Source organism: Lissotriton helveticus, chromosome 3_1 (genome assembly GCF_964261635.1).
Source record: "Lissotriton helveticus chromosome 3_1, aLisHel1.1, whole genome shotgun sequence".
In the NCBI taxonomy this organism is placed as follows: domain Eukaryota; kingdom Metazoa; phylum Chordata; class Amphibia; order Caudata; family Salamandridae; genus Lissotriton; species Lissotriton helveticus.
This window is the reverse complement of record NC_136061.1, coordinates 1,814,712,882-1,814,734,866: the sequence shown is the minus strand read 5'-3', so window position 1 is coordinate 1,814,734,866 and position 21,985 is coordinate 1,814,712,882. Positions and strand designations below refer to the sequence as shown.

Sequence of the window (21,985 nt, the reverse complement as noted above, 5' to 3'; positions counted from 1 at the left end):
TCACTTTTCATGAACTCATTTTTTCAATATGCACTGTTTTTTGTTTAACTTGTTTATTTAAAATTCATGCATTGTAACTTTGTTATTTAGATGGCATTACTGACCTATTAATGTATATGGATTTAGTTTTTTCCATCTTAGTAACTCCATTTCGTCGGAGTGACAGTCCTGTTTCTAGCTTGATGGTTCCGGTCATGTGATCGGGACATCAGTTCTATTTATCGAGTTGCGTTTCTTGCGCGTCTTATACACAGCAGCAAAGCGTTTTGGAACATTGCTCGTATGTTTTTCAGCTACTAATTGTAAGTAATCTTAGCAGTTTATGCCTAGCAAAGCGTTTATATGAGCTTCCGCACAACTCTTTAATGGAAGCGGCAGCTTTATACGTCCCGGACATTTGTTTATCTCTTTGAACCAGCATTACTTTAGCGGTTTAAAGATTGCTTTAACTTCTATGCAGCTTCTTTGAGCCGTCATTACCACTAAAATCGATACGTTCACAGCGTAATGTTGCATCCTGCTTGTTCACCTGGGGCTTAGCTCCATTCACGCCACACCACCTCATCGTTTTTACGCATTTAATTACCACCTTAACTGCAAGAGTAGCTTCACTGAGCCTTTACCTTGATCAACCCGATACGTTCACCATGTGACACTGCACCTTGTTCGCTCACCCGGTTTTCAGTTTCATTCACGTGACACACCCTTATTAACTTTATTGAACAGGATGAATATAGAAGTAGTCCATTCATGATGGTCTCAGAACCCACTAGTTAACATGCATGATTATTCCTCACTTCCTTCCGACACATGTATAATGTTTGATCAAAGTTTACATCTGTGAATTGTTATTATGTTTTAAGATACTTCATGAATGAATATACATGGGTATTATATGTCGTCTTTCAGATGCTCCCAGACGAAGGGCAGCAGCCCGAAATGCATTGGAGCGGGAAGAAATTATGAACGATATTATACATTCAACTATATTAATCATACTGAGTATGTGAAGTAACATACCTGCTTGGATTAAACAAAGTTTGAACTTGATTCAATTGAAGTAATCTCATTTTGTGGAAAAGAGAGATCAGGAGGTACTACACCCCTTCACCCAGGTGTGCCCTAAGGGATGCCATCAATTTTCAATTGAAAGCACGTTTTTCCTGTTTTATGTACTCGTCCCTTGGGCAGAGGACGACACTTTAGGAGCATCCACTTCAAGACTGAACTTTTATTGAAATTTTTCAAACTTAGCTGTGTGCCAGTAGTCCAAAAAATTGAAGATTATAAATCCCCCACGCCCTTCCCAGCTCCCTCTCTCTCTCTCTTCCTCTCTATTTCTCTTTCTCTCTCGCTGGCACTTAGTCGCACTGTGACTACACATGAACATATATCTCGCCAGGAAGTGCATTAACCACCAGAGTTATCTTACTGTTATTATTATAATCAGAAAATTGCTAAGCACTCGAAGATCTCTGCAGCAGGTGCCTGGATCCCATAAGTTATTTTAAAATGCCACCTCTTTTTCTCTTTCTCTCTCTCTCTCTCTCTCTACCACATTCAATTTTCATCAGTGTGTGGGTTTGTATGTATGTATATATTTATATTCCTTAGATTCCTCTCGCCTCCTCCCCTTTTTCGGCGGAAGTCACGGCACCACAGCAGGTCAGTTTATAAATGATATTTTATTGATACACCATCTTGCAAAAAGTGCAAAGGAGGATGGCCTACGCGTTTCGGCTACGATTAGCCTTCAACTGGACCCTGTATTTATTATATATATATATATATATATATATATATATATATATATATATATATATATATATCATACTCCACTCCTTCAAAGAACGAGTAAGGCCACAGCTGAGGAACGATTTGGAAGCGCTTTATTGGGCTGCACAAACAACGGAGAGTATGTTCTCTTCCTATGGCGGATGCATTTCGGCGTTCTTCGCCTCTTCAGCGCCAGGTGCATGTGCTTGTGTGAACGGGTGTGAGTGAGGAAAATATGTCCTGCCTTCTCACCAACAGACCGCAGCTCCTCCCACTACGTTGACCTCACGATGCATACACCTCTTGTAGTCCGCTTGATGTTCGGCGCTTACAAGATCCAGCATGCCACAGCAGTGCATAGGTAGGTATCGCAGGAGTGGAGTGGAAGGGGGAACATTTGCTGCATAGTCTGTGTTTATAATTCAATGTCCAAAAGTACATGTGCGCAGCTGCGCTTCCTCCAGTCCCCATACCCCTTCAACCGCCGCAGCTCAGGAATCCTTTCTGGCGGGGGCAAGTCAAGGAAATCCGACCGGCCCGACGTGATGCACAATGACATCCTCACCGTCATACTTCTTTCTTTGCTGCGTGGTGGACTCTGCAAGTTCCGGTACCCCGGAGAAAACCAAAACTGCAAGCAGTGTTCCAGTATTAACAGAGTCTCTTGACAAAGCGGGAGCCTTAAAAGCGCATCACTGGAAACTGCGCCGGAATAAATCATACTCCACTCCTTCAAAGAACGAGTAAGGCCACAGCTGAGGAACGATTTGGAAGCGCTTTATTGGGCTGCACAAACAACGGAGAGTATGTTCTCTTCCTATGGCGGATGCATTTCGGCGTTCTTCGCCTCTTCAGCGCCAGGTGCATGTGCTTGTGTGAACGGGTGTGAGTGAGGAAAATATGTCCTGCCTTCTCACCAACAGACCGCAGCTCCTCCCACTACGTTGACCTCACGATGCATACACCTCTTGTAGTCCGCTTGATGTTCGGCGCCTACAAGATCCAGCATGCCACAGCAGTGCATAGGTAGGTATCGCAGGAGTGGAGTGGAAGGGGGAACATTTGCTGCATAGTCTGTGTTTATAATTCAATGTCCAAAAGTACATGTGCGCAGCTGCGCTTCCTCCAGTCCCCATACCGCTTCAACCGCCCCAGCTCAGGAATCCTTTCTGGCGGGTACAAGTCAAGGAAATCCGACCGGCCCGACGTGATGCACAATGACATCCTCACCGTCATACTTCTTTCTTTGCTGCGTGGTAGACTCTGCAAGTTCCGGTAACCCGGAGAAAACCAAAACTGCAAGCAGTGTTCTAGTATTAACAGAGTCTCTTGACAAAGCGGGAGCCTTAAAAGCGCATCACTGGAAACTGCGCCGGAATAAATCATACTCCACTCCTTCAAAGAACGAGTAAGGCCACAGCTGAGGAACGATTTGGAAGCGCTTTATTGGGCTGCACAAACAACGGAGAGTATGTTCTCTTCCTATGGCGGATGCATTTCGGCGTTCTTCGCCTCTTCAGCGCCAAGTGCATGTGCTTGTGTGAACGGGTGTGAGTGAGGAAAATATGTCCTGCCTTCTCACCAACAGACCGCAGCTCCTCCCACTACGTTGACCTCACGATGCATACACCTCTTGTAGTCCGCTTGATGTTCGGCGCCTACAAGATCCAGCATGCCACAGCAGTGCATAGGTAGGTATCGCAGGAGTGGAGTGGAAGGGGGAACATTTGCTGCATAGTCTGTGTTTATAATTCAATGTCCAAAAGTACATGTGCGCAGCTGCGCTTCCTCCAGTCCCCATACCGCTTCAACCGCCGCAGCTCAGGAATCCTTTCTGGCGGGGGCAAGTCGAGGAAATCCGACCGGCCCGACGTGATGCACAATGACATCCTCACCGTCATACTTCTTTCTTTGCTGCGTGGTGGACTCTGCAAGTTCCGGTACCCCGGAGAAAACCAAAACTGCAAGCAGTGTTCCAGTATTAACAGAGTCTCTTGACAAAGCGGGAGCCTTAAAAGCGCATCACTGGAAACTGCGCCGGAATAAATCATACTCCACTCCTTCAAAGAACGAGTAAGGCCACAGCTGAGGAACGATTTGGAAGCGCTTTATTGGGCTGCACAAACAACGGAGAGTATGTTGTCTTCCTATGGCGGATGCATTTCGGCGTTCTTCGCCTCTTCAGCGCCAGGTGCATGTGCTTGTGTGAACGGGTGTGAGTGAGGAAAATATGTCCTGCCTTCTCACCAACAGACCGCAGCTCCTCCCACTACGTTGACCTCATGATGCATACACCTCTTGTAGTCCGCTTGATGTTCGGCGCCTACAAGATCCAGCATGCCACAGCAGTGCATAGGTAGGTATCGCAGGAGTGGAGTGGAAGGGGGAACATTTGCTGCATAGTCTGTGTTTATAATTCAATGTCCAAAAGTACATGTGCGCAGCTGCGCTTCCTCCAGTCCCCATACCGCTTCAACCGCCGCAGCTCAGGAATCCTTTCTGGCGGGGGCAAGTCAAGGAAATCCGACCGGCCCGACGTGATGCACAATGACATCCTCACCGTCATACTTCTTTCTTTGCTGCGTGGTGGACTCTGCAAGTTCCGGTACCCCGGAGAAAACCAAAACTGCAAGCAGTGTTCCAGTATTAACTGAGTCTCTTGACAAAGCGGGAGCCTTAAAACGCATCACTGGAAGCTGCGCCAGAATAAATCATACTCCACTCCTTCAAAGAACGAGTAAGGCCACAGCTGAGGAACGATTTGGAAGCGCTTTATTGGGCTGCACAAACAACGGAGAGTATGTTCTCTTCCTATGGCGGATGCATTTCGGCGTTCTTCGCCTCTTCAGCGCCAGGTGCATGTGCTTGTGTGAACGGGTGTGAGTGAGGAAAATATGTCCTGCCTTCTCACCAACAGACCGCAGCTCCTCCCACTATGTTGACCTCACGATGCATACACCTCTTGTAGTCCGCTTGATGTTCGGCGCCTACAAGATCCAGCATGCCACAGCAGTGCATAGGTAGGTATCGCAGGAGTGGAGTGGAAGGGGGAACATTTGCTGCATAGTCTGTGTTTATAATTCAATGTCCAAAAGTACATGTGCGCAGCTGCGCTTCCTCCAGTCCCCATACCGCTTCAACCGCCGCAGCTCAGGAATCCTTTCTGGCGGGGGCAAGTCAAGGAAATCCGACCGGCCCGACGTGATGCACAATGACATCCTCACCGTCATACTTCTTTCTTTGCTGCGTGGTGGACTCTGCAAGTTCCGGTACCCCGGAGAAAACCAAAACTGCAAGCAGTGTTCCAGTATTAACAGAGTCTCTTGACAAAGCGGGAGCCTTAAAAGCGCATCACTGGAAACTGCGCCGGAATAAATCATACTCCACTCCTTCAAAGAACGAGTAAGGCCACAGCTGAGGAACGATTTGGAAGCGCTTTATTGGGCTGCACAAACAATGGAGAGTATGTTCTCTTCCTATGGCGGATGCATTTCAGCGTTCTTCGCCTCTTCAGCGCCAAGTGCATGTGCTTGTGTGAACGGGTGTGAGTGAGGAAAATATGTCCTGCCTTCTCACCAACAGACCGCAGCTCCTCCCACTACGTTGACCTCACGATGCATACACCTCTTGTAGTCCGCTTGATGTTCGGCGCCTACAAGATCCAGCATGCCACAGCAGTGCATAGGTAGGTATCGCAGGAGTGGAGTGGAAGGGGGAACATTTGCTGCATAGTCTGTGTTTATAATTCAATGTCCAAAAGTACATGTGCGCAGCTGCGCTTCCTCCAGTCCCCATACCGCTTCAACCGCCGCAGCTCAGGAATCCTTTCTGGCGGGGGCAAGTCGAGGAAATCCGACCGGCCCGACGTGATGCACAATGACATCCTCACCGTCATACTTCTTTCTTTGCTGCGTGGTGGACTCTGCAAGTTCCGGTACCCCGGAGAAAACCAAAACTGCAAGCAGTGTTCCAGTATTAACAGAGTCTCTTGACAAAGCGGGAGCCTTAAAAGCGCATCACTGGAAACTGCGCCGGAATAAATCATACTCCACTCCTTCAAAGAACGAGTAAGGCCACAGCTGAGGAACGATTTGGAAGCGCTTTATTGGGCTGCACAAACAACGGAGAGTATGTTGTCTTCCTATGGCGGATGCATTTCGGCGTTCTTCGCCTCTTCAGCGCCAGGTGCATGTGCTTGTGTGAACGGGTGTGAGTGAGGAAAATATGTCCTGCCTTCTCACCAACAGACCGCAGCTCCTCCCACTACGTTGACCTCATGATGCATACACCTCTTGTAGTCCGCTTGATGTTCGGCGCCTACAAGATCCAGCATGCCACAGCAGTGCATAGGTAGGTATCGCAGGAGTGGAGTGGAAGGGGGAACATTTGCTGCATAGTCTGTGTTTATAATTCAAAGTCCAAAAGTACATGTGCGCAGCTGCGCTTCCTCCAGTCCCCATACCGCTTCAACCGCCGCAGCTCAGGAATCCTTTCTGGCGGGGGCAAGTCAAGGAAATCCGACCGGCCCGACGTGATGCACAATGACATCCTCACCGTCATACTTCTTTCTTTGCTGCGTGGTGGACTCTGCAAGTTCCGGTACCCCGGAGAAAACCAAAACTGCAAGCAGTGTTCCAGTATTAACAGAGTCTCTTGACAAAGCGGGAGCCTTAAAAGCGCATCACTGGAAGCTGCGCCGGAATAAATCATACTCCACTCCTTCAAAGAACGAGTAAGGCCACAGCTGAGGAACAATTTGGAAGCGCTTTATTGGGCTGCACAAACAACGGAGAGTATGTTCTCTTCCTATGGCGGATGCATTTCGGCGTTCTTCGCCTCTTCAGCGCCAGGTGCATGTGCTTGTGTGAACGGGTGTGAGTGAGGAAAATATGTCCTGCCTTCTCACCAACAGACCGCAGCTCCTCCCACTACGTTGACCTCACGATGCATACACCTCTTGTAGTCCGCTTGATGTTCGGCGCCTACAAGATCCAGCATGCCACAGCAGTGCATAGGTAGGTATCGCAGGAGTGGAGTGGAAGGGGGAACATTTGCTGCATAGTCTGTGTTTATAATTCAATGTCCAAAAGTACATGTGTGCAGCTGCGCTTCCTCCAGTCCCCATACCGCTTCAACCGCCGCAGCTCAGGAATCCTTTCTGGCGGGGGCAAGTCAAGGAAATCCGAACGGCCCGACGTGATGCACAATGACATCCTCACCGTCATACTTCTTTCTTTGCTGCGTGGTGGACTCTGCAAGTTCCGGTACCTCGGAGAAAACCAAAACTGCAAGCAGTGTTCCAGTATTAACAGAGTCTCTTGACAAAGCGGGAGCCTTAAAAGCGCATCACTGGAAACTGCGCCGGAATAAATCATACTCCACTCCTTCAAAGAACGAGTAAGGCCACAGCTGAGGAACGATTTGGAAGCGCTTTATTGGGCTGCACAAACAACGGAGAGTATGTTCTCTTCCTATGGCGGATGCATTTCGGCGTTCTTCGCCTCTTCAGCGCCAGGTGCATGTGCTTGTGTGAACCGGTGTGAGTGAGGAAAATATGTCCTGCCTTCTCACCAACAGACCGCAGCTCCTCCCACTACGTTGACCTCAAGATGCATACACCTCTTGTAGTCCGTTTGATGTTCGGCGCCTACAAGATCCAGCATGCCACAGCAGTGCATAGGTAGGTATCCCAGGAGTGGAGTGGAAGGGGGAACATTTGCTGCATAGTCTGTGTTTATAATTCAATGTCCAAAAGTACATGTGCGCTGCTGCGCTTCCTCCAGTCCCCATACCGCTTCAACCGCCGCAGCTCAGGAATCCTTTCTGGCGGGGGCAAGTCAAGGAAATCCGACCGGCCCGACGTGATGCACAATGACATCCTCACCGTCATACTTCTTTCTTTGCTGCGTGGTGGACTCTGCAAGTTCCGGTACCCCGGAGAAAACCAAAACTGCAAGCAGTGTTCCAGTATTAACAGAGTCTCTTGACAAAGCGGGAGCCTTAAAAGCGCATCACTGGAAACTGCGCCGGAATAAATCATACTCCACTCCTTCAAAGAACGAGTAAGGCCACAGCTGAGGAACGATTTGGAAGCGCTTTATTGGGCTGCACAAACAACGGAGAGTATGTTCTCTTCCTATGGCGGATGCATTTAGGCGTTCTTCGCCTCTTCAGCGCCAGGTGCATGTGCTTGTGTGAACGGGTGTGAGTGAGGAAAATATGTCCTGCCTTCTCACCAACAGACCGCAGCTCCTCCCACTACGTTGACCTCACGATGCATACACCTCTTGTAGTCCGCTTGATGTTCGGCGCCTACAAGATCCAGCATGCCACAGCAGTGCATAGGTAGGTATCGCAGGAGTGGAGTGGAAGGGGGAACATTTGCTGCATAGTCTGTGTTTATAATTCAATGTCCAAAAGTACATGTGCGCAGCTGCGCTTCCTCCAGTCCCCATACCGCTTCAACCGCCGCAGCTCAGGAATCCTTTCTGGCGGGGGCAAGTCAAGGAAATCCGACCGGCCCGACGTGATGCACAATGACATCCTCACCGTCATACTTCTTTCTTTGCTGCGTGGTGGACTCTGCAAGTTCCGGTACCCCGGAGAAAACCAAAACTGCAAGCAGTGTTCCAGTATTAACAGAGTCTCTTGACAAAGCGGGAGCCTTAAAAGCGCATCACTGGAAACTGCGCCGGAATAAATCATACTCCACTCCTTCAAAGAATGAGTAAGGCCACAGCTGAGGAACGATTTATATATACCACGTGACTCCTCTTCGAATCTCACGGCGTCTCAGACCCAGCACGGCCTCGTACATACGCCAGCAAACAAAGGGAGACGGACCACAATATTTCAGCATCAGCAGGATTTTATTCGATGCACAGAGCAGCTACACGTTTCTGGCAAGTTATGCCCTTGATCACGCCGCAACATGCATACAGGACAGAATGCTATTTTTAAATGCAGTCTTAAAAGGGAACACCCCCTCATAGTGACGTAATGTGTCATGTGACATAAATTAGAAGTGAAAAGTGAAAACATACTGCCACTGATAGTTCCATTGATCACAATCTGGCATCAATATGTATTACCGGATAAATCCAGAATTATTATTTGTATACTGTAAAAAGAGAATGTACAATCTAACTACAAATATACGTCAAACTGTGAACCAAACTCTAACTGTATAAATACAAGGTTCTCATAAGACGTAGTTGTTGTAAACATATACAGTATAATAAACAATGTGCCTATATGATCACAAATCAGTGACAGACAGTAAAGTGCTATGTGAGAGTGAAATAAAGTGCAAATAGCAAGGGAAGAAAGTACACGGAAGAGAGAAAGACATATGTGAGTGCAATACCATTTTTTATGCAAGGGCCGAAATATCATGGCATAAAGAAGTTTCACAGATCCCTGGAAACATTTCAATATACAAAATTTATAAACATGATTGGTCACTCTGCAATAAATAGCATAAAATAGTTACCAAAAAAGTGTTAAAGCCCAATAAATACACCTAAAACTCCATTCAATCATATATATACACATATATAAAACTATACATACGCATATATAAAAAGAGAATGAGGTCTGTAGAAAATCTAATATTATAAACTTTCAAATCAGGCCCAAACATGGTTGAAAAATAGAAAATTAGAAAAATAGAAATATATATAGATAAGCATATAAAGATGTAAAAATTCATATATCATTATCCATACAAAATTACATATACATCAATGATTCATTTACAAACAGGACTATTCCCTATGTTCTGGGATATATTCAAATGGACGAGTCCAAGAATAAGTCAAGGAATTTCCTCAAAAAGAGTATCAAAACATTAATATTTCAGATATTAACTTATATGAAGAGTGAGGCAGCTACTAGGTCCGGCCTCGACCTCGAAATAGGGAACCTAACTAAGAGGGAGTGAATGTAGTGTGCCGGACACTAGAAACCTACAGAAGCCAGGTTTATATAATAATGAAAAAGAGGAGGATATCACAAAAAATGATGCATTTCATCAATATTGTTCAATCCATTGGGCCAACGGGTATCAAGTTCTAAAATCATCTTGGTTTCCAACTGCCTTAATAGTGACTCTCTATCCCCACCTCTCTTGAGGGGGGTATTGCTCCAAGCACAAAATATTTTAAGCAAGAAAGATCGTTATTGTGAGCTCTTTTAAAGTGACGAGCTACGGGGTAAGCCGGGTCACTATGAAGTATAGCGCGTAGATGCTGTAGGGTCCTGACGTGTACCTGGAGCTTGGTTCTGCCAACATATCTTAACCCACAGGTACACGTCAGGACATACACAGCAAAATCTGTCTTGCAATTGAAATTGCCGGTAATGGTTTTGGGTTCTACATCAAAGGGAGTCGAATAATGCAGAGTATTTATACCAAACCTACACGCGCGGCAGCTAGAACATTTAAAGAAACCTTTCGAGGGTTTTAACCATGGAGTTTTAGATTTTAATTCAGGGGCTGCTTTATCCAAAGCTGAGCCCATACTTCTAGCCCGTCTAAAAGTAATAGTTGGATTGGCCGGCAGCCTAGTGTTCAAAATGAGGTCACTGAGAACAATAGGCCAATTCTTCCTCAATATGGCTTTTAGTTTTCTGTCCTCACTACTAAAGGCAGTGATCATTCTTGGACTATCTTCATGAATTTCTGAAATGCTTCCCTGATCAAGTTCTAATTGACATTCAGGAAAAAGACTTTGTCTAGATCTGATTTTGGATTTCTCAACTGCCTTGTTCAAAGTAATATCAGAATACCCTCTGATTCTTAAACGCGCCAACAACTCTGATAGGCAACGCTCATAATCAGTGGGGGAACTGCAGATTGTTTTAAGCCTGAGAATCTCACCGTACGGAATTCCCATGATGGTATGTTTGGGGTGCATGCTTGTCGCATGAAGGGTCATATTTCCAGCGGTGGATTTTCTGTGTAATGTAGTGTTAAGTTTAGAATCAGCTACATACACCTCTACATCCAAGAACTGCATCCTGTGTTGGTCAATATGTGCAGTAAAGTTTAAATTCATGGAGTTGTTATTCATGCTTTCAATAAACAGCAGTGCCTCCTCCTTAGACCCCTTCCGCACCATGAATATGTCATCTATATATCTCAAATAACATATAACATGATTGTTTATCACAGTGGGGTGTAGTGCGGCGAGGACCTGCTCCTCCCACCAGCCAACGTGCAAGCACGCATAGCTGGGGGAGAAACAGGCCCCCATCGCCACTCCTCTCAGCTGTCTATAGAGGTCTTTGCCAAAGGTAAAGAAATTGTTGTACAGACACCATTTAATAAGTCCCAAAATAACTTTGTTTTGCTCATAAAATGCTATAGGTTTCTTGTCCAAATAGTACTGGATAGCATTAAGACCTTGTGTGTGGTCAATACTGGTATATAACGCTTCAACGTCTAGTGAAATTAACCACATACTGTCTTCCCATTCAATATTAGCAATTTTGAGCAAAAAGTCACTGGTGTCATGTACATAGCTCAAAAGATTTTTTGCAATATCTTGGAGAAAAAAGTCAATGTATTGGCCAACCTTTTCGCCCACGCTTTTAATGGCGGAGACGATAGGCCTGCCAGGCACGGGTACAACTCCCTTATGCACCTTTGGAATCAAGTAAAGTGAAGGCATAATAGGGAATTCTGTGTGCATAAACTTGTATTCCTCGGAAGAAATAAGTCCTTCTCTTTTCCATTGAGCCAACATGTGTTGTAACTCTCCTTTGGCATTCGAATATTCCTTAGGAGTAGAAATTTTGAAACTGAGGGGGTCATTGAGTTGTCGTTTGGCCTCTTTTATGTAGTCATTCTTTGGCCAAATAACCAAGTTGCCCCCTTTGTCTGATTTCTTCACTACTATTTCATGATTTTCACCAAGTTTTTTTATCAACTTCACATATTCTCTTTTCATATGCGTGACTTTCTTTTTCGTTTTAGTGTTAGTCTGTCTGTATAATTTTTTAATGTCATTGGTGACACAGTCGTGGAAGACATCGATGGCGTCTTTAGGCATCAATGGTACATATTTGGATTTGCTTTTGAATGGACTTAAACCCGCTCCTTTTTGCAGTACAGAAATCTTGCTCAAACGTGCTTGTGTAGAAGCATCAGGGTCCGCCTGAGGATCATAGGTGGAAGTGTTCAAATCATTAGCATCTAGAAATGTATGCACATCTGAAGCTGCTAGAACGCTGATATTATCATTATTAGATCCATCAGATATGTGGTTGGTATTGGGAGGTTCTTTGCTATATACATACAAACACATCCTCACACAAACACACCCCATGCACACAAATATAGATAGAGGTGGGCAACTCTACAAAATTATAAGGAGACACGGCGAGCCCAGGGGGAAATTTTCGTTAATTAAATCTAGGTCCCGCTGTCCATGAGGCATGTGGCGGGCCCTGGGAGCATAATGTTATGCAGAGTAACAAAATAAAGTGCCACAAAATGTTCTAATTTGTGCTGCAAAATGTCCATATTTGTGCTGCAAAATTTGCTAATCCATGCCGCACTATCTTGGGGGGGGGGGGGTAGGGGGGGGGGGTCTGAATAGATGTACTCAGCCTAAACACCTCTTTAAAGCATCCCTTTTAAGCCTGCACAGACTTCTACTCACTTTGAGATGTTATAAAGCTATTTTGCACAGCGATCTTTCACTATCTTGTTGGTTGAAGAGTTCTGTTACCCCTGTATGTGCCATTACTTATGGCAGGCTAATTCTCTCCTTATATATTACAAGTTTGACTTCCAATAACACCAAGTAGGTGAAAAGTATATGCAAAGGTGTGAAGTCACTTTGCGATAATTATATTATTTGATCAGGAGTGGAATGAGGGAGAGAGTTCCATGGTCCTGAAAAAAAGTCACTGGGACTGGTTTGAAATATGTAGACCTGTAGAAAGAAGGGTCATTACATCCATATCTTCTTTTTCTCTTCCCCCTTTTTTAATCCGTACCGTCTGGAGGATAATAAAGCATTGCTCTCCCACCAGGCAGGCATTTTTGTATTGCACTTAAAAAAAAGTTCTACTTCTATTCTATCACCATCTATAGAATACCATTCAGTGATCCTGCATATTTATCAGGTTGTAGCATGCCCGGTTCCGTAGCGGAACCCTATGATGAAGTATGCCACCAAAGGGCAACCCTGGTGGGTGAGGGTCATATAAAAATAGCCATGCACTTTTTCTCACCCTGCAGGAGGTTTAGCACACACTACCAAAAAGGGGCTCTTTTTTCTTGAGAAATATGCAGCTAGGAAAAGAGCCCCTCTGGGATCCTGCTCTTGTATCCCCCTTCTTTTGATATATATTTCCATGGTGGCCTATACATCGATTTTAGAACTTATAACAGGAATATTTCCTGAATACAGTATGCTTTCATATTTTGGCCTTGTAGAGTTCAGGTACTTTGTTGTTGAGGCCCACCCAAGTATGGCATCTATCATTTGCACTATCAGCGATGTCCACTATCCCTTTCATGGCCTGTCGGACAGAATGGTGATACTTTCATGGTGGGGTAAGAACCTTTTGCCAGCTGCAGGACCTTTTCTGGTAGTCAGCTCCCTAATGATTCTTTTAACACCTTATAACAGGGTTATTTCATCAGAGGGTTCTCCCTTGTGCTGGGTGACATTTGCATTGTGAGTTCTCTCTCTTACATCAGCTAAAATATCTTATCACGGTTCTATTTCCACAGGGAAGGGTGCGCACTCTCTTAAGTCGGCTATCCGATCCAGTGACAGTAATATTTTCTTGTCAGGGCACATTGCCTTACTTCAGCCATAAGAGACAGTTTTGCAGACACAAATGTGCATTCTGAGTTGTGTATTTGTTGTGCTCATGCAGACCCCTTCGTCAGACTTTTGGAAAGAGCTGTGCCTGGCCATGCCGCGGAAGCTGTCTTTCAGGGCCGGGCCCCTGGCTGACCCTCAGACTCAGAGACAGGAGGATAAGGACCCCATGCTGATTCTTGGCACCAGCTACTTGGAGGGCAGTGTTGATCCCGACCCCGAAGGAGATCTGGGTAAGAAATCCATTTCCACAACAAAATTCCAGTAAGTAAAAGAGGTGTCAGATGATGCAAGGAGGGGTAGAGTAGTAGAGAGTCTAGAAAGGGTTGTTTTGGGGATCATAGTAGTAGTATGGGGTTTGGGATAAATGAGAGAGTGGATGTAGAGGATATATTGATAGATTTATAGGATGAGAGATAGGGTAGTGCATTGGAAATGCTAAATTAGGAGAAAGTGATAAATATATAGATCATAAGTACATTGAAAGTATAAAGATGCATAAAGGAGGTAAGTATATTGGGCAGCATTTCTGGCCCTGGTCCTGGTCAGTCTTGAACAGGCTCAAACAGGCAACTGCCCTTGTCCTCTCTGCCCTTAACAGGCTCAAACAGGCAATTGCCCTTGTCCTCTCTGCTCTTAAAAGGCTCAAACAGGCAACTGCCCTTGTTCTCTCTGCCCTTAACAGGCTCAAACAGGCAACTGCCCTTGTCCTCTCTGCCCTTAAAAGGCTCAAACAGGCAACTGCCCTTGTTCTCTCTGCCCTTAACAGGCTCAAACAGGCAACTGCCCTTGTCCTCTCTGCCCTTAGCTGAGACGCCCTAACCCTGGCCTTTTATAGCCCTAGTAATCAGGTGACCCCTTCAGCCAATGGGAACCCTAGCTCTAACACTATCCAATCACAACACTAGCCCTAAAATCTAGAACCAATAGGAAACCAGGACCTTCCAGCCAATCTTAGCCTTAGTCCAAGCACCCAATCAGTTCACAAATCGTGATCTCTACGTCCAATAGAGGCTCTAGCCCTACCAGTAGTCCCAACCCAAGTCCAAGCAACTAATGGCACAGGGAAGCCCTAGTCCCTACTTCCAATAGAAAGCCTAACCCTACTCTCAGTCCCACAACTAGTCCAGCAACCAATCGCACCAGAAGCCCTAATCGCTACTTCCAATTAAAGCTCTAACCCTAGCCCTAGTCCCACCCTACTCCCAACAACCAATAACATAGGAAGCTCTAGTCCATACTTCCAATAGAAATCCTAACCCTAGCCGCAACCCTACATTGATTGAATCACAGACCCAGAAACCAATCAGAACCCCCAAATACCCAACCAATGAGACACCAACCCTAATCCAATAGAAACACCAGATACAACCACCAATCAGTGTACACATGTACCAGCCACTAGCAAACCATATAAGGTTCCAGCGACCTCAGACAAGGTTTGCTGGCCAGGGAGTTGGAAGCTGCTTCTCCTGTTCAGAATCTCAGAGAGCTCAATCCACACTTTGGACTTCTGCAGGTAAAGGCCTCACTAACTTGAAATCTGTTTGAATAAAACTTTACTCCCTTTCCTGGCCAAAAAACGAAGTGCACAGTCCCTAGTAAACACAGTTTAAACAGCTCACAGAAGCACCCTCTGATGTAGAAAATCCCTGTTGCTGGGGGAGGGGCTGCTGGTTTCCCTGGCTCGTGAACACAAAATGGTGGCTGGGGGTGCACTGTTTTAACATACAGGTATTAGCACAGAGCAAAGGAGAAATTTGGAGGGAAAACTGAATTGTCACCAGGAATGAGAGGGATAAACTACAGAGTTTGGACTGCAAATCCCACTATTCAACACGTTAAATGGAAGCAATCATGGGCAGAAAAAAACACAAGTTTAAAACACAAAAACAGGTGATAACAAGCATTGGAAATGCAATAGGTCTCGCATTAGGAAAGTTTGAGTGATTGGTATTGTAAATGACACTTTTTTTATTTATGTGTTGGTTTTGAAAATAGTAAAATGAATAACTTTGTCAGTTACAATGTCAATAGTTTTAACTTTCGCAAATGTGACACCTATAGCATTTGTAATGCAATGTGTGTTGTATTTACGTGACTTAGATGTATTGATATTACAAATAACAATGGCTTTTAATTTTGTAAATAATGTGGTGGTGGATGCGGTGGTGGTGCATGTGGTGGATGTGGTGGTGGATGTGGTGGTGGTGGATGCGGTGGATGTGGTGGTGGTGGGTGTGGTGGATGTGGTGGTGGTGGGTGTGGTGGATGCGGTGGTGGTGCATGTGATGGATGTGGTGGTGGTGGATGTGGTGGTGGATGTGGCGGTGGATGTGGCGGTGGATGTGGAGGTGATGGTGGATGTGGTGGTGGATGTGGTGGTGGATTCGGTGGATGTGGTGGTGGTGGATGTGGTGGTGGATGTGGTGGTGGATGTGGTGGTGGATGTGGTGGTGGATGTGGTGGTGGATGTGGATGCGGTGGATGTGGTGGGATGTGGTGGTGGATGTGGTGGATGTGTTGGTGGTGGATGTGGTGGTGGATGTGGTGGTGGATGTGGTGGTGGATGCGGAGGTGGTGGATGTGGTGGATGTGGTGGTGGTGGATGCGGTGGATGTGGTGGTGGATGTGGTGGATGTGGTGGTGGATGTGGTGGTGGTGGGTGTGGTTGATGTGGTGGTGGATGCGGTGGATGTGGTGGTGGTGGATGTGGTGGTGGATGCAGTGGTGGATGCGGTGGTGAATGTGGCGGTGGATGTCATGGTGGATGTGGAGGTGGTGGTGGATGTGGTGGTGGATGTGGTGGTGGATGTGGTGGTGATGGTGGATGTGGTGGTGGATGCGGTGGATGTGTTGATGGTGGATGTGGTGGTGGTGGTGGATGCGGTGGTGGTGGTGGATGGGGTGGTGGTGGTGGATGGGGTGGTGGATGTAGTGGTGGTGGATGTGGTGGATGTGGCGGTGGATGTGGTGGTGGCGGTGGATGTGCCGTCCCAGAGTGATGTGGCGCCGTCCCAGAGTGATATGGTGGTGTTGTGCGGCGTGCAGCAGTGTGCGGGGTGCAGCAGTGTGAGGCGTGCAGCAGTGTGAGGCATGCAGCAGTGTGAGGCGTGCAGCAGTGTGAGGCGTGCAGGGGTGAGAGGCGTGCAGGGGTGAGAGGCGTGCAGGGGTGAGAGGCGTGCAGGGGTGAGAGGCGTGCAGGGGTGGGAGGGTGAGGGTGTGTGAGGGTGTGTGAGGGGGTGTGAGGGGGTGTGAGGGGGTGTGAGGGTGAGGGGGTGTGAGGGTGAGGGGGTCTGAGGGGGTGTGGGGGTGTGAGGGTGAGGGGGTGTGAGGGTGAGGGGGTGTGAGGGAGGGGGTGTGTGGGTGAGGGGGTGTGAGGGTGAGGGGGTGTGTGGGTGAGGGGGTGTGTGGGTGAGGAGGTGTGTGGGTGAGGGGGTGTGTGGGTGAGGGGGTGTGTGGGTGAGGGGGTGTGTGGGTGAGGGGGTGGGAGGGGGAGGGTGTGTGAGGGTGAGGGGGTGTGAGGGTGAGGGGTGTGAGGGTGAGGGGGTGTGTGGGTGAGGGGGGTGAGGGTGAGGGGGAGTGAGGGTGAGGGGGAGTGAGAGTGAGGGGGAGTGAGAGTGAGGGGGAGTGAGAGTGAGGGGGAGTGAGAGTGAGGGGGTGTGAGAGCGAGGGGGTGTGAGAGTGAGGGGGTGTGAGGGGGTGTGGCGGTGTGAGGGAGAGGGTGAGGAGTGTGAGGGGGAGTGAGGGGGTGTGTGAGGGTGAGGGGGTGTGCATTCTGAGGGTGTGTGGCGGTGTGAGGGGGTGAGGGCGTGTGAGGGTGAGGGGGTGTGCATTCTGAGGGTGTGTGGCGGTGTGAGGGGGTGAGGGCGTGTGAGGGTGTGTGTAAGGGTGAGAGGGTGGGTGTGTGTGAGGGTGAGAGGGTGGGTGAGAGGGTGGGTGAGGGTGAGGGGGTGAGTGAGGGGGTGAGGGAGGGGGTGAGTGAGGGGGTGAGTGAGGGTGAGGGGGTGAGTGAGGGGGTGAGAGTGAGTCAGGTGAGTGAGGGTGTGAGAGTGAGTGAGGGTGAGAGGGTTGTGAGAGTGAGTGAGGGTGAGAGGGTTGTGAGGGTGAGTGAGGGTGAGTGAGGGTGAGTGAGTGAGGGTGAGGGGTGAGTGAGTGAGGGTGAGTGAGAGTGAGGGCTCTGAGGGGGTGTGGCGGTGTGAGGGAGAGGGTGAGGGGGGTGAGGGGGAGTGAGGGGGTGGGTGAGGGGGTGTGCATTCTAAGGGAGTGTGGCGGTGTGAGTGGGTGAGGGCGTGTGAGGGTGAGGGGGTGTGCATTCTGAGTGGGGGGTGGCGGTGTGAGGGGGTGAGGGCGTGTGAGGGGGTGGGTGAGAGGGTGGGTGAGAGGGTGGGTGAGAGGGTGAGTGAGGGTGAGGGGGTGAGTGAGGGGGTGAGGGGGTGAGGGGGTGAGGGGGTGAGTGAGGGGGTGAGGGGGTGAGTGAGGGGGTGAGTGAAGGTGAGGGGGTGAGTGAGGGGTGAGAGTGAGTGAGGTGAGTGAGGGGGTGAGAGTGAGTGAGGGTGAGAGGGTTGTGAGAGTGAGTGAGGGTGAGAGGGTTGTGAGGGTGAGTGAGGGTGAGTGAGGGTCCGAAGTAAATGGTGGCAGGGCAGACATCATTGCAGCTAGCAAGTCGATCTTGACATTTGTATACTCTCTACTCCGACCAAGGCTGGAATTAGTCACTAGTTACAGACCTGAAGACTGGATGTGCTCTCTCTGAACACACTGCAGCGGCAGAGCTGTGAACATCGGCCCGATCAGATCTGCACACAATTTGTCATAGATAGACAATAAGCACATTGCATGGAGAGCAAATGTTCCTTCTGCTGGACTACGAAGCAGTCCGTAAGACATAGACACACACTACATGCTCTACTGCACAACCTCATGAACACACTACAGAGTCCGCAAGGGCTAAAGCTAGAGCTAGGCAAACCCAAAGCGCAGCATACATATATCTACGGAAATCTAAGATGAAGCAAAATTAAACTCAAGGCTCACGGTGCCCTCAAGCCACAGTCTAGAACACCATGACTGGGAATCCATTTTAGACGGAGCCATAATGAGCGAGTGGCCAACAGACCCTGTAAGTCCCAGTGGGGTACACGTGTTACTATGGTAATCCCTAAACTAAAGCCACAATAAACATGTGGTAAATGGAGACTATAAACAACAAGCTCTCGGCATTGCTGTGGGGGAGGCGGGGGAGCGGAGCGCATTCCTTTGAAGTGTGATGATATGGGGGGGGGCAGGGGAGAGGAGCGGCCACATCAATGGAGAGCTGATGAAGTGCTAGGATTCCCCACGGCCAGACTGACTTTTGCGTGGCGCGCAGCGTACTTGGGAACACAGCGACATATAGCATGGGACAGAGTAGCAGCGTGAGAGGGACAGAAATGCATATTTTTAGCGCACAGCATGGGCGGGGGCAGTATGTGACAGAGGCAGAGCGTGGGCAGAGTGGGACGCAGCAAGAATGTGGGGTCAGAGGGGCACATAGTATGGACGGGGGTGGGGGATCAGAGGCAATATGTGAAAGGAGCAGAGCGTGCCATGGGGCGGACAGAGTGGTGCACAGCATGGACGGTGTTGGGGGAACGGAGAAGGCAGCATGTGACTGAGAGGCAGAGCGTGGGCAGGAGACAGCGTGGCGCGCAGAGTACTTGGGTTGAGAGGGACACTTAGCATGGGGCAGACTATCAGTGCGAGAAGGGCAGAAATGTTGATTTTTAGCGCACAGCATGGGCGGGGGGCAGTATGTGACAGAGGCAGAGCGTGGAATGTTTTTAAGACAAACTTAAAGAGAGGGCTAAGCGTCCCAGCAGACCGCGCCCTAATTTAAGCTCGGACAATTTTATAGAAGCAGCCGAGGGCAAGAGACTGCCCGCTGGTAAAAAAAACAAGCCTTTCACCGTAACACGGCGGGCAGGGGAGGGGGCGGAGAGGGGAGAGGTGCGAGGTGCGACACGGCAGGCAGGCAGGGGAGGAGAGTAGGAGGAGGAGGGGGGAGGAGAGTAGGGGAGGCACGGCCTAGCGGCCGTGCAATCAAGTAGTGAGGGGGCGGAGCTGGGGGAGGCTGTGAGAGAGAGTAGGCAAGGCAGGCGGCTGGGGGCATGTGCACACGCATTTAAGCTCAATGCGCATGCGCATTGAGCTTAAATTTCTCGTGCACTGCAAGGAATCGCCACGATTCCTTGCAGTGTGGATAAAGAGCGGATAAGTGCCAATACTCTCGCCTTGCTCGATGCGCATGCGCATCGACAGGCGAGACCTAAAAAGGGCAATCACAGGCAGGTTAAAACTTCAATTTTAAACTAACAACCACAGGCAAAGAAAGTAATCACAGAAAGGCAAAATCTTTTTTTTAACAACTTTTGTTTTGGAGAAGAGGCAGCACTAGTCTGCATCCTTATCACTTCCTTGACTCTGCTCACTGCAATCTGGGGCACATGTAGGCTGCAACTCACAAATTGGAGTATCATAAAAGCTTCTGACTGGCCCATCCTAACCCGGTGAGCATTCCCGACCCAGTCCCTACTCTGGTAACCAGTCCTTGCCGACCAACCTATCCTCTGTCCACTGATCCAAACATTGCTTCTGAAAAATGTCTCTGTTCCCTTGTAAAAAGCAGTCCCGGCCTTGCCAACAGTCTTTACGTTTGCTCTCTGCATGACGCTATTACCCTTTGACCCTAGATATGCGTCTGCACTCACTCTTCTTCATCTCTCTCCCTCTAGGTGTCCGCGGGACGACGTTCAGGGAACCTGCTCCCCGGATGGTGGTGGCCCCTAGACCACCTGCTCCGGAGGCTGACGCTGAGAGGGGCGATATCGACATCTCCGACCTGGGCTCGCGCAACTATGGAGCGCGGACAGACTTCTACTGCCTTGTGACAGAGGAGGACATCTGAGGCACGGCGGGGCTGGGTGCTGCGGCTGCACCGGTGAACCGGCTCCTCCGCTCAGCTGTGTCCTCCTCAATTAAAAAAACAGGGGCCTAGAATGGAGAGCTGGGTTTCAGGAATATCTCTCGTCCACAATGTGCCTGTATGCACCAAGGACCAGGAGGTGACGTCACTTGTTGGGTGGAAATCAGAGCCGCTGTGTCAGCTGTGCATGGGAAGAAATGCCTGACAGGACAGGAGTATGTCCCCAATGTGCAGCAGCGACTCTTCAGGCTTTTAGCAAAGTGGCTCCTCGATCCCGGGGTCCGCCAACTTCTTGACGCGCGGATGAAAGGGCCACACTTTGAAACAGATGAGGACGATCTGAGTGCAGTGGGGTAGAACAGCCCGTCATTGGCCATTCATTTTTCTATGACTACATGTGCATATCGCTCTCAATGCTCCTTGGAGGAAAGCTGCCCAGATGGACCCAATCCCTGCATGTTGCCATTGTGCTCAAGTGCTCACCGTCAATAGGGCACCAAAGCAACCAGGCACGAAGTGAACCCCATTCAGTCCGAGCTAAGTCACCCCATCACAAGCAGCCAAGCAGGACTTGCAGGAGAACAATGAGCTGGGGGCGCTAATCTCGATGTCCAGTAACATTATCAGCTTAAAGCGCCGAATTCAAGCAGTGATGCACAAGAGATTCTTGAAAGGCTATTTATTAGCATCCATTTTACCGGTGCCTTGGTTCACAGCAACTTGTACAGTCAGTGGTACCCGAGAGATCCAGCAGGTGGCATCGTGGATCCACGTACGAGCTCTGGTTAAGAACACACAGCCGAAGGGAGTTATAATCTATCGCCAAGATAAGGTTGTACAGTGTGGGAGCCACACAGAGCCCAGGCAGTCATATCTGTTATTACCATAGCCGCTAAGATTTCAGTTTGCGAATGTGTCACATTTCTAGGTATCAGATGTCTTTATGTGTGACATTTTAAGGCCATATGGGGTACACTTTGACTGACACTTTATTGTGCCCTGAGCAAATCCTGTACAACCGTGATGTAATAGAAATATCAGAAAATACTCACTTTGCATTTTATAATGGTTTGGAAACGGCCTTAAAACAGACCAGAACACAAAGGGATCTTGTATAACAAGCAAGAACAGAATGAAGGTTTCTGCCAGCGAAGGCACTGGATGAATTGCCAGCCATATTATGGCTTGCCACTTTCTCAACATGCTCCCTATGCATGAGAATACACATACACGTCACATAAATGCTCACAAAAGGGTTGAACCAAGAATACAATTGCCAGAATTAATGTTGTTATTAAATCACTGTTGTGGACTGGGCCAAGCATTGCACAATAACACCACAAGGCTGCTTATTATCAGTTGTGGCTTTATGATTATGAACCGTTTTAGGCAGTAAGGACTT

At 48.3% G+C, this 21,985-nt stretch overlaps 1 long non-coding RNA gene across 1 annotated transcript; it reads left to right on the top strand.

Moving 5' to 3' along the window:
- The first annotated feature begins 13,674 nt into the window (after positions 1-13,674).
- On the top strand, positions 13,675-21,630 carry LOC144823849 (uncharacterized). Its single transcript, XR_013608841.1, has 2 exons — positions 13,675-13,852; positions 20,393-21,630. It is a non-coding gene; the product is annotated as an uncharacterized LOC144823849 (long non-coding RNA).
- Positions 21,631-21,985: the final 355 nt, after the last annotated feature.